We start from the raw sequence: 12,854 nt of genomic DNA, 5'->3' as shown, positions 1-12,854 counted from the left end.
CCGCGGACTTATAACATTACTCACTTTATTAACTGTAATACCACGCATGTGGTATATATCTTAGGATGTGAATGCAACATCATATATGTGGGGAGCACCACACGATGTTTAAAAATCCGAATACAAGAACATAGGAGAGCATTAATCAATAGGGATACGAGATACCCTATTACTGAACACTACAATTACAAACATAATGGTAGTAATACCTTCTGGTTTCATGGCATTGACCATGTACCCATAACTAAGAGGGGCGAAAATCGTGAACTGGCACTCAGACAACTAGAGTCAAAATGGATTTGCCGCTTGCGGGCGACTGTGCTAGGCCACAATTCTGATTCTGAAATGCATTTTTTCCTTTGAGATGTATCTTGTGAGCTGTTTATGTATCCTGATGTTGGGACAACTCTGTGTCTTTACAAACAAACTTCCCTTCCCTTTCAATAATTGACTTGATTTCTTGGATAAGATGTAACGTTAGATTTTATGGCACCCAATCGAGTTTGTAGACTTTCCCCTCGTTGGCTTGCTTGCAAAACTACTTTCTTTTCCCTTGGCTGTCTGGGTCTTTCTCTTTTTTTCTTTTTTATCTTTAATAATCGTGTCATGGCTCATGCTTTCTTCGCTTGTCATGTACATTATGATTTTTATGAAATGTAGGATTTGGTATCACACGCAGGCCTATTGCTTTTTGGTTCCCTGACATTATTGGAACCTCCTTCTGAATACCATCCAGAATGGCATGCTTTTCGATGTTGGGGAGAGTTTTGTGATGGGTTACATCACCGTTCCAATATGGCACCCTCCAATAATAACGTTTTATCTTTCCCCATCCGACTTTATCTCTGTGTAACATGGGACTTATTGGTTCGCCATATTATTGGACGCATGAATACACTATATGAATAAATCATATGCTTAAATTAATATTTTTCATTTAAAAAAAAAAATAGCCCCTTTGACATTAATCGTCTTCTTAAAGATCGATATGGAATTTAATTTGTCCTCAAAACGGGCAAAAGAATTTACATCACGATAAAAACAAAGAATTCTCTCTGCAAACAAAGATTTATATGTATGGGTAAACACTATGATTTGACGTCTTCCTGTCCTAACATGGCTTCCCTTTTTTCCCATACTTTCTGTCTTACATCTAAACATCGCGAGATTCGGGACCTCGTTTACGGTCAGATGACCGACACTTTCTGTGTTTATACTTTTGGAAATGAATGGGACGTTACTCGGATAGCGTTGTGGCGTGACCCTACTACTTTCCTGGTTGTTCGGAATATGGGACTTCCAAGGTACGAACTTTTACACAGTATTAGGGAATTATTTCTGGTGCTATTCACTTCTCACATTTAAGGCTAATATCCTTGGAATTTTAAATATATTATAGAACGAGGTTTATGGAATTGGAATTTGAAATATATTATGGGACGAGTTTTAAATATATATTTTTCTTTATCTATGTACGTGTGGACTTCGGGCTACTTTCCAGTGTCCGTGTATTTGTGTTTTTTTACTCTTTTCGGCAACTTTTGTGCAAAAACGGACTTCTTCCGTCATTTATTGTTTTCTGAATTGAATTATAGGCCTGCAACCTGTTCTTGTCGTACTTACATTAATTACGAAACGGGGGTTACTTTACCGGCACTCTGACGTATGGTTATTTCCACTCCACTGGCTATAAGGAAGTTGACTTCAAAGCACATGTGGTATATAACTTATTGTGTTCTATTCTCTTTTTTCGGTACTTTTGAAGCGACAGAAGTCCTTGTATTTTTTACTTTCAGATTATCGGAACCCTTCTGATTCTGTTCGTATTATGGAGTACAAATACTGAATTATATTAAACTCATTAGCCTGTTGACCGTGAGGCTTGATGCATACTTGCTTATAATACTCACATTCTAATATTGGGTAAGTCCGTTTTGAATATGATTTTGAGACTACTTTACCCGATAAATTATTGGAATTATGTGTTTCTTTGGGGCTTAATTTTCTAAGCATACGTTGATTGGGTTTAGTAGTACATCCCAGTCCTTCAATGTTAATGCGGTTGTATCACTAGTCTTTTTGAGTGCCCTGTATTGTTAGGAGCTTTCAATTTCCACTTAAGATCTACCATGCTTGGTTCGCGATACATATATGTTTATATATTGCTTTTATATTAGATTTTCGACTTTGGGAATCCTCCATATATATGAGACTGTATTTCGCGCTTGAAAGATAAAAAGAACTTATTCATGGTGAGTGCCCGGCTATTCTCATCCTTACTGTTATTGTTACGAGCATTAAATTACTATTCTCACATTATTATCTCCCCTTACAACCCCCTTTTCCCACGCCCTCTCCCTTTTCCCTCCCCTTCCCCTCCCTCCTCTCTCTCTTCTTCCCTTTTGTCTTGCTACCCTGTCTGTGGGATATGTGTATTAGGACTCTTGTAGATTTGTCATCTTTTCTCTGGTTGTTGTTCCCTTTTCCATTTTTCTTGAAAACAAATAAACAGCAATACGTGCACAATAATCAACGAAATACATTTGGTCAGCGAAAAATGTTGACCAGGTTTAGAAACTAATTAGGATCAATCTGGAACATGCCCTTAGTTTGTGTATGTTTTTCGTTTTTAGACATGTAAATATATATGTGTTTTCTAAATGTTCCATGTATATATATATATTTTATTATATATTGTTCTGATAATGTATATATATGTGCCCTGTTCTTTGGCTCATGTGTGTTTTTGATCCCTGTACCCATAGTATCTGTATGTACTATGTCATAACTTTCTTGGTGTTTGTTGTTTTATACTTTGTACATGTTATTTATATGTCGTCATGTTACTTGTCTACAGCCTTGAAAAAGTTCCCGTGTGGAACGAAACGCGTTGGCTGGTTTTTACCTCTTCATACTACAAGAAAATAAAAGGAAACATTAAGGATACTTGTTTGGATCTGGACTCCTTTTATCTGGTGCACCTTCCTCTTTGTTTTTTGCTTGATTAACATGTCACTGGAGATGGAAATTAATACATGGGGGATAAGTGATGAATTCAACATACCCGAGTAGGGTACGGTATAGCTAGACGACGGAGGTACTATAAAATCGTGCATAGCATTGATAAAATGCAAAGTGCCTCTCAATTGGTGTAAGCACCGTATTTGGTGTTTAGAATCGGGTCGACATGAGGATGCAACGTCGTTTTTTTATAAATATCTTTCAGGGACGACAAATTGGGAGATCGTTGATGTTCAGAAGAGCCTGATAATTTAGTAACTTTCCCTTGTTTTGAAATTACGTCGGGGAACATTGCCGACGTACCTGTGCGGATAAAAGGAGGAAGAAAGCCCGGGCGTTCTCTTTTGAGCACCGAAGAGGATACATTGTTGCTATCTCGATATGCTGTGACTCGGGTGAGTTATGCTGAATGCATGTGGGATTTGAAAGGAATCTATATCTGGAGAGTAGAATGAGTTTAAGAACTAACAAGGGCCCGCAATTAATATTGATTTTTTGTCTTCTAATAAAAGGGCTGGAAATGAAGGGCCCGTAATGAATACGGAAACGGGTATATACTTGGAGGTCGGCACACAAGTCTTATTTAAAAAATACCAGTTACTCATAAGAAATGTATTACTTTACGCGTGTTTTTGCAGTACATATTATTAAGAGCCTGTCATGAAAACAAAACGGGTTTGTACTTGGAGGTCGGCACATAAGTTTTATTATAAAATAACAGCTACTCACAAGATATGTATTACTTTACGCGTGTCCTTGCAGCACATATTATTTGCAAACCCAAGTTTTGTTTAGAGGTGGACATAATGCCGTTTGAGACAATTGTCAGGTTTCGTTACAAATAAAAGCTCCGTATACAATTGGAGTTGCTGTACCCGCACTTTTGGCTGTATGTACTATCTACCAGCGGGATTTTTTGGATAACGAATTACGGCTGTAAATATATTTATAAATGCAGAATATGTTAGGATATTGGTTTTACCCTCTCTGTTTAACTACTTGGTGGATTGAAAGGACTAGTAACAAGTTGGGATTACTAAGCATATTACATACTTGTCGTCTTATTGCAGGCACAGTAGCCAATTACTAGGAAGAGTCACAAGACCATTGGAACACTTGAAATAACTTTGAAACTATAGGTAAGATATTAGTATGTGGTGATAAGTGCTACAACTTACAAAATAAGAAAATTAATATATTTACTGTCCGATGCTGATAATAGGATAGAGATATAGACATGCAACCAGTAATGGCAACTTTTATCCTTGCCAGGCACAATAATCGGTAAGGACGATAGAGGTGTCTTGAAATAAAAGGAGTGGCAGGAGAAATTTGCAATTGAGTCACCTTTGAACACGAGTTCTACCATTAGTTTATAATCACCTCCAGAAGAATTGGTAGGTGCACGGTTTTTGTTGTGGGAGCTATTTGACAAGATAAAATGGGTGAGACTTGCAAAACTAGTAGCTGGGACCGTTGGTGAGCAGCTAGTGATAAAATCAAGTTGTCCTTTGTGTTTTTGTGTAGTAGTATATACATTAAGTTATTTTCCTGAATGCCCTTATTCGTTTTTGTTTTGAGTTCAATGAAAAAATGATAGATGTTGGAATGTACAATATACATATTTGCAATTTGATTTTGTACAGACGCCTACCTGATGTATCAAATGGGAAGCGTTGATATATTTCGAGGCTCCATAAAGGGGTGTTACGAATACAGATACGATACTATGAGCTTTTAAATTGTGCATAATGGGGATCTATTTTGAAATATAAATGTTTTCAAATTATTTGGGATTGGCTTATACAAGTTTTATGATAACTCCTGTCTATGATGGAGATAAGAACACTGAAAAGATGTTGGTATCAATTCTTAAAAAGGTATGGGTTTATGCCCAGGGGCTTGATTGGTTACGTATGTATTTAACCTAAATTGTATAAAGGAGATTTAATAATTGTGGGTGATATCTTGAGATACTTCCTGTCTTGGTGTAGTATTTGTTTGTAACATTGTTTGTCCATGTATTTTATATGTTATTATATATGTATTTTTAAATGGTTTTACAGCCCTGACGAAGTTCTTTTTCCAAAAACAAAACGCGTTGGCTGCCCGGTGTTTTTGCATAACTGAAGAAGAATAAAGAACATTTGGAATCAGACAACTATCGGATGCACATTCATCAATTTATTGTTTTTTTTGGGATATTTGTATTGGGTGGTGCAGTCCACAGTGGGCTATTATCCTGATGATGGCCTGGAATCAATCAGGCTGAAACGCTGTCGACCCTCCCCAGCAAAGATCTTTGGCATTGCTGTAGTCAATTTATTCATTGTTAAGAAACTACACTGTATATAATTTTTTGTCTCTTTTGACCACATTGTTACCTTATCATTTTCGCCATTCACACTGTTCTTCACCCTTGTGTCACTGCGCCGTTCACTACCACTAGCACGCCCATTGCTCACTTGAGTGTTATGGTCACTTGTACCTTGACTTGTACTGTAGTGCTGTAATAACTACTTAGAAATACAATTTTTCTCCAAATTCCCCTGTGGTCTCCCTTTCTTCTTCCCCCTCCCTATGTGATTTATATCACTAATTCTGAATTGGCTATGTTTTAAATGACTTCCAGTTGAGACGTTGTTGTTTGTTACAAACTATTACCCGGTCTCTCCTGGGAAAACGGGCTTACTCCTGTTTATTGTGTCTTTACCTTCAGTTTTACAGCCACACCTTCCATTGATCAATCTTTACTCACATTTTTCTCAAAATTGGTAAGGGAGTTGAAAATGCCTGGTCCCATATTTGGTGGGTCCTTTGGCCCGCATTTTTGACATGGCTGAGCGGCTAGACTTGAGAATCTTGACATCGATCCCCTTGATGTGTCTATGTGGGTGCAGAGAGCATTCTGTTTGCTTGGTAATGCTAATGCTGCCATAACCCATGATCAAAGGAAAGGCCTGTTCAAACTGGACCCTAAACTAGCAAATTTGGTGAGTATCGATCCAGATGACAAGACGGATGAGCTTTTGTTTGGAGAATTCTTCATCAAAGACCTTAGCTCCTATGTTACCACATTTTCTTCTATTGATAAGGCACAACAATAATTTTTCCCAGCATGTTTTTGCACGGGACAGTAGCGGCAGGAGTCGCTTTACCGGCCGTTCCTTCCGCAACCAAGAATACAGAGGCTCCTTCAATTCATCTTTCAGTAAAAAATTGTTCGAGATCACCAAAATCTTAGCGTGCAACCCCCCAGACTTAGCTCCACCTCCTTCCCAATCCCTCTGCGACTCCTTGGCCAAGTTCTTTTTTAACAAGGTCAACGACATTTACCAAGCATTCACTGATAAAACTACAACTCAGCCCCCTATGCCCAATGGCACTACTCATGAGACTGTACTATCTCAGTTCACGGAGCTCGCCGAGACACAAATTAAGGACATCATTGCCACCATCAAATCTGGATCGGCATTAGATCCCTGCCCTCTCAAATTCATCCGTCCGGTAATGGATTGCTTGACCCCTGAGATCACTTCAATCTGTAACGCCATGTTCAGTACAGGGATCTATCCAAACTCACTAAAGAACACCCTGGTTAAACCTCTTTTAAAGAAAGCCAATCTGGATAAGGAACAACTAAAAAATTACCGTCCCATAGCTAATCTACCCTTTTTAGCCAAGGTAGCGGAGAAAGCTATGAATACACAACTCTCGCAGTTTCTAGAGAAGCACCAATCATTAGATAACACTCAATTCGGCTTCCGCAAATACCACGGCACAGAGACGGCCTTAATTAAAGCCACGGAGGATATACGAATGATTCGTGACTTGGGAGGAACAGCGATACTGATACTACTCGACTTATCTGCTGCGTTCGACACTGTCGACCATAAGATCCTGGTAGACCGTGTCAGAAAGATGGGCATTCACCACCTGGCTCAGAACCTGCTCTCCTCCTTTCTAGCAGGGAGAACACAGGTGGTCACACTGGGGCAATTCCAATCTGACAAGTTGTCACTGCCGTGTGGGGTCCCTCAAGGCTCATCCCTAAGCCCGACACTATTTAATATCTATGTGTCGGACTTGGCAACTGTCATCAAAGCCCATGGGATGGGCCTTACCTCATACGCAGATGATACACAACTGGTGCTGGCCATTAATGGCGATGGAGAGAGAATGGCAGGAAACTTCCAGGAGGGCTTGCGGGCAATTGGAGACTGGATGGCCTCCAATTGCTTAAAACTAAACTCCGAAAAAACGGAGGTAGTCATCTTCGGACATCTTTCACCTTGCTGGTCAACTACATGGTGGCCTCCCTCATATGGGACCCCCCCGAAACCAGTCACCTCTGTCAGAAACCTGGGAGTGATTTTTGATGAAAACCTGAACTTTATGGCCCACGCAAATAAAACAGCAGGTACGGCCCACCATAAACTAAGGTTGATCAAAAAACTTCTGCCATTTTTACCAGCTGCAGCCGGAAGGACCTTGGTCAGTGCTCTGGTGTTGTCCTCCCTTGACTACTGTAATGGTCTGTTTATCAATGCTCAGGCCAAAGTGATCAATAAACTACAGTCAGTTCAGAATGCCGCAGCCCGTCGCCTGTCTGGTATCCCGAAATTCATGCCTATTTCAGAAACAATAAAAAATCTGCACTGGCTCAAGATCAATAACAGGATTAAATTCAAAACACTCTGTATCACTTACAAAGCACTGCATAACCAGGGTCCGGACTTTTTGAAGTCCCATCTTCGGTATCACTCCTCCACTAGATCTCTCCGGTCTAACAATCTTAAATCTCTGCAGGTACCACGAACTAAAACTGTCACGTGGGGCGATAGGCGCTTCCTGGTGGCTGCCCCCAGACTTTGGAACTCCTTACCTACCACCATCAAAGAAAGCACCTCCTTGATGCTATTTCGCAGGAAATTAAAGACTTGGCTCTTTGATCAATAACAGCTGTCAACTAGCCTCTGTGGGTATCTCACGCCTTGTTCCCTCTAGCGCCGAGACGCCTACGGGCATTTGTTCGCGCTTTATAAATCTCAAAAATAAAAAATAAAAATAAATAAAATCTTACGGCTACCAAGAATTCAAACCACAGTTCTACCCCCAAAGAGGGAGAGGCTATCGTGGCCGTGGACAAAGTAATATCCGAGTCAACAATCAACAAAGTAAGTCTGTCTTCTAACCCTCGTCCAGTAGGAGGCCGTCTTCAGTATTTTCTTCCAAAATGGCAAACAATAACTGGAGATCATTGGGTGTTGAATGCAATACAAGGTTATCGTATAGAGTTTTATGTAACGTTTTTTTTAAACCTTTTTTCCCCTCCAAATTTCTCTTCAGACATCATCTATACAAACAAGCCATCCAAATATCCAACCCAGATCTTTAGGGATTTTTCAGTTTCTTGTTTCTAGTTCAAAAGAAAAACAAAACGATGAGACTTGTCATCAATCTCAAAATCTTCAACCAATTAGTAGTTTCCTATCATTTCAAGATGGAAACTTATTCACCTCAGAGACATTGCTCCAACTCGATAGGATGGTAAGACTAGACTTGCGGGATGCGTATCTTAAATCCCCAATCATCCGTCTCACAGGAAGTTTCTTCAATTTCCATGGTTGGGACTAACTTATTGTTTTTCTTCCCTTCCCTTCAGCCTTTTGTCAACTCCCTAGTGCTTCACAAAGGTGATGAAACTAGTGGTAGCGTTTCTCAGATCCCTGGGGGTCAGATTGAAAATCTACTTAATCATCATCTTAATCATGAGTCAAAATATAAAAATTCTTTGCTCCCATCTCCATCTTGCTTGTTCTCTACTAACAAAGTTGATTTTTTGGGGTAAATTCAGAAAAATCTATCATGATGCCCACTCAAAAAGTAGAGTTTCTAGTTTTTCTTATAAATTCTTCAAATGCCACGTTGCACCTGCCAAATCCAAATGTAAAGTCTATCAAATCCGAAATTCTTATTACACTTTGCAGTTCCCATATCTCTCTCAGATCATTAGCAAGAGTAGTAGGCCTTCTTTCCTCCTCCATCCAGGCCATCCTTCCGGGCCCTCTCCATTATCAGACTGAAGAAAGTGCCAAAGCAAGTAAGTGTTTTTATAATATTTTTTTCGCCCCCCGAAGTTGGCTTTTCAGTCTGGGGCATAATGCTGCTCCCAGAACGACCTGGCAGAATATTTCTACTTCCTGACCTTGTAAAGACCGTCACAATCGAGTACCGGTTTGAACATCGAAAGAACCTTCTGATGTATGATCTCCTTACGCCCTGAGGAAGCCCCAGGCTGAAAAGCCACCTTTGGGGGTGAAACACGTGTTGGCGGTTATATCTCTGTTTGGTATCACGTTATTGAACAACACTGAAGGGAAAAGGGTTCTTATGAAGTACACTGGATTCAATAAAAAGGATCACTTTTTTTCATAAAAACACTTACTTGCTCTGACACTTTCTTCAGTTTCATAATAAATGGAGAAGGGGTCTCCCATTTCCAAGGAAAAGTAGATCCTTCAAATAAATCTTCATTTATATACAGGAGTGCACAAAAAATCTGGACCCACTAACCCCTTCTTGCTTTACCTCTCCATCATCAGGCCCTCCAGCGCCTCAAGATTCATCATCTACATAAAGGCCTGGCCTATTCAGATTCCATAATTTTAGATCCGGAGTCCCATCTAGAACTTCAATGGTGGATCAACCATTTAGATGACTGGAATGGCAGTGCTATCATTGCATCAGCCCCCGATCTTGTGTTAGAATCAGATGCAAGTCAGACGGGAGATTCTTGCACGCTCCTTTGCAATCAAAAGCCTAGCAAAAAATAGGGTACATTGCTTCATTCTTCTCCGCATGGACAACGTCTCCGCTGTGCGTTATATCAATCGTCTAGGAGGCGGCACAAGGTCCAAACCTTTAGCGGAGTTGGCAAAAAGTTTTGGGAATTCTGTCTACTCAACAAGATCTCTGTTCGTGCAGAGTATCTACCAGGCTTGCTCAATTCAATCGCGGATTGGCACTCCCGCCATCTGCGGGACTTCAGCGATTGGAGACTTCATCCATCTGCATTCCAAGTTCTGCCTCACAAATGTGTTCCTTTCAGTATAGATCTTTTTGCTTCTTGGCTCAATTCTCAGCTGCCTCACTTCTGGCTACAGATGCCTTTTTACAGGACTGGTCCCTTTCGATCAATTATGTATTTCCTCCTTTCCTTATGATCAGCACGGCACTAGCTCTGGTCAGACGACAACAAGCTACCCTAGTCATAGTGGTTCCCTTCAGGCAATCTTATGGTTTCCTCCCCTTCTCGTACTGGCAATAGACTTCTCTGTTCTTCTCCTTTCCTTTCCCAGTCTCCTTCTGGATCCTCTAGGCAATTCCCACAACTTGGTGCTCAACAGTTCCCTCACTCTCTCCGCCTGGAAGATAGCAGGCCTGATCAATGTATCAACTTCATTTCGCCAGAAGCTGGAGAATTCATTGACAAAACCTGGGGCCCCAGGCACCACTAAAGCTTACAAGTCCGCTTGAGCTTTATGGTCAAGCTGGTGTTTGGGAACACGTATCCATCCCTTTTCAGCTGTTGTAATTTACATTGTGAATTTCTTTGCGGCTGAAGCTAGTGGAGGTAAGTCATACAGAACTATCAACTTATATAGATCAGCAGTCTCCATGAATCGCCCTCGTATCAACGGTAAACCTGTGGAAGAGCACTTGCTCATTTGTCGCCTGTTGAAGGGAGTAAAGTTTTCTATTCCTCCTTTGCCAAAATATAATAAATTGTGGGATGTGAATGTTGTATTGAATTTGTTTGTTGGTTATTTCTTGGCCTAACAAATGGAATCTCTCTTTAAAAATGCTTTCTACAAAACTTACAGTGTTATTATGACTTATCTCTGTTAAACATGTATTGGATGTATAGGCTTTGCATGTTTCTTCACGCCAATATTCTCCTGATGGGGTTCTTTTCATGGTTATAAAGCATACCAAAACAAATCTATGTGTTTTACCTTTACTTTCCACAACAACCTAAATTGTGTGTCTGTCAGTGTCTTAAACTGTATGAACAGCACACTTACGATCTGAGAACGTCCTCTCATTCTCAACTCCTTATTTCCTTTTAAACACACCACAATCCTGTTTCTGTTGCTACTTTGGCTTGTTGGGTCAGATGGATTATGTCTTCAGCATTGGAGCTCATTGTTCCCGGGGTGCCATGGCTTCTAAAGCTTTTTGGCAGGTTCCAGGCTTGAGGACATTCTAAGATCGGCCGACTGGTCTAATGATAATGTCTTTAGAATTTTTAAATGTAAACCTGTTCATTCTGCAACTTCTTCTGCAATAAACACGCTTTAAACAAGCATAATAGGAGCCTCCGGTCTTGACATAAAATGTAGATTTTCCTAGTAATTTATGAAGGAAAGTCTTAATTTTGTTAAAGACACTGAGGCGAGTATTATCCCACATCAACACTTACTCATTTTGTGTTTCTTTCACTTCCTGACAGCGTCTCCTGCTTTACCAGCTACTTCCTCTTTAGGACGCTATGGTTCAAGAAGAATCTGCAGTTTTCTCTTCTTCAGCTCATTCCTCGGCTCACTATCCAATTTTGCAGGATCCTTCGCAAGGCTTCATGTTCATAGATGTTTGCCAAGAACTTTTTACATTTACGTTTGCACTTTCTATTGTACTTTCCATTTTCCCTTTGTTCTCTGGTTCTTTTTAACTTCTTGCACAAGAAAATAGGGGTGTTCACAGTCAAGCTTAATATTATACTTGGTACTGTATTACTATGGGTCATTGTGATGATTACGTGTTTCACTCCTGTGAGAAGTTGGCCTGATGTATGATGTCACTAGTTATAGTGTACACCTTATATCAGTCCAAATACCCTTATGGTGATTGGTTGTAAAGTCAACCTTATAGACCAGCTATCCTAGTGGTAGCATGGACAAGAGCAGTCTTAGGCTAAACTCTGAATGGCATGTGAAGCCAGCTGTGATACCATATATAATCCCTTGAATACCAAATGAAAGGACACCACAACAGATATATATATAAAATAAAGTGTATTTATTCTAAGCAAACCCTCAACACTCTTTATGAGATTAGAGGTAAGTACAACACAGTCTTATTAATGCATACAGTAAGTCACACAGGTAAGTAATACAGTTAGGCCCTAGGGGCCACGCAAACCATATACTAAGTAAGTGGTATAAGAACCACTGTCACGGAAATAGAATAGGCCTAGGCCTAGGGAATCGCTGGGGCTACACTACACTAGCGTTAGTTAGGAAGTGGGAGGCCCACGGGATTCGTGTGCAGAGTGGAAACACTCACGCGTAATGCGTAAAAGTCAATAGCAATAGTACAGTTTAGAAAACGGTAGATTTAGGACACTTCCGGAGTAGCTAGGAAGTTGAGACTTGAAAACTAGACAATAGGATAGTCACTATCCTGATGAGCACCGGAGTACCCAAGTTACCTAGCCCACAGGCTGCGGGTGCATAGGGGTGAAGATGCGTCGTTTTCCTCGTCGACTCCTATGGATGCCTGAAGAAAGATGCTGACAGGCAGTCAGGGGAGAGTGTCCGGTGGATCCCAAGGCTGGGATCAAGAAGAGAGGAAACCTGCAAGCAGAAGGGACAGAGTCAAGGTCACTAGCCAGTGACCACGTGGAACCGGGAAGGAACCAGGCGATGTCGTGAAGAGTTGCAGGTGAAGGTGAAGCTTGTCGCTGCAGCCAGGAGGACCAGGAAGCGTCGAGGACGACCAGGACCAGGAGGCGAGCTGTCCCACGAAGGCTCTTGCTGTCGGCGGCGTCG

At 40.7% G+C, this 12,854-nt stretch overlaps 2 long non-coding RNA genes across 2 annotated transcripts in view; both read left to right on the top strand.

Annotated features, from left to right (window-relative positions):
• The window catches only part of LOC146858890 (uncharacterized), a 52,002-nt gene extending 46,531 nt beyond the window's left edge, over positions 1-5,471 (top strand). The window contains exons 2-5 of the long non-coding RNA XR_014979706.1: positions 3,227-3,416; positions 4,092-4,160; positions 4,294-4,418; positions 5,088-5,471. This is a non-coding gene — a long non-coding RNA (uncharacterized LOC146858890). The remainder of the gene's footprint in view (positions 1-3,226; positions 3,417-4,091; positions 4,161-4,293; positions 4,419-5,087) is intronic.
• Positions 1,797-3,218, top strand: LOC146858891 (uncharacterized). The gene is made up of 3 exons (XR_014979707.1): positions 1,797-1,923; positions 2,178-2,252; positions 2,858-3,218. It is a non-coding gene; the product is annotated as an uncharacterized LOC146858891 (long non-coding RNA).
• Positions 5,472-12,854: the final 7,383 nt, after the last annotated feature.

This window comes from Triturus cristatus, chromosome 3_2, assembly GCF_964204655.1.
Source record: "Triturus cristatus chromosome 3_2, aTriCri1.1, whole genome shotgun sequence".
Taxonomy (NCBI): domain Eukaryota; kingdom Metazoa; phylum Chordata; class Amphibia; order Caudata; family Salamandridae; genus Triturus; species Triturus cristatus.
Note: the sequence above shows the minus strand (reverse complement) of the source record. Positions and strands in the feature narration are given on the sequence as shown.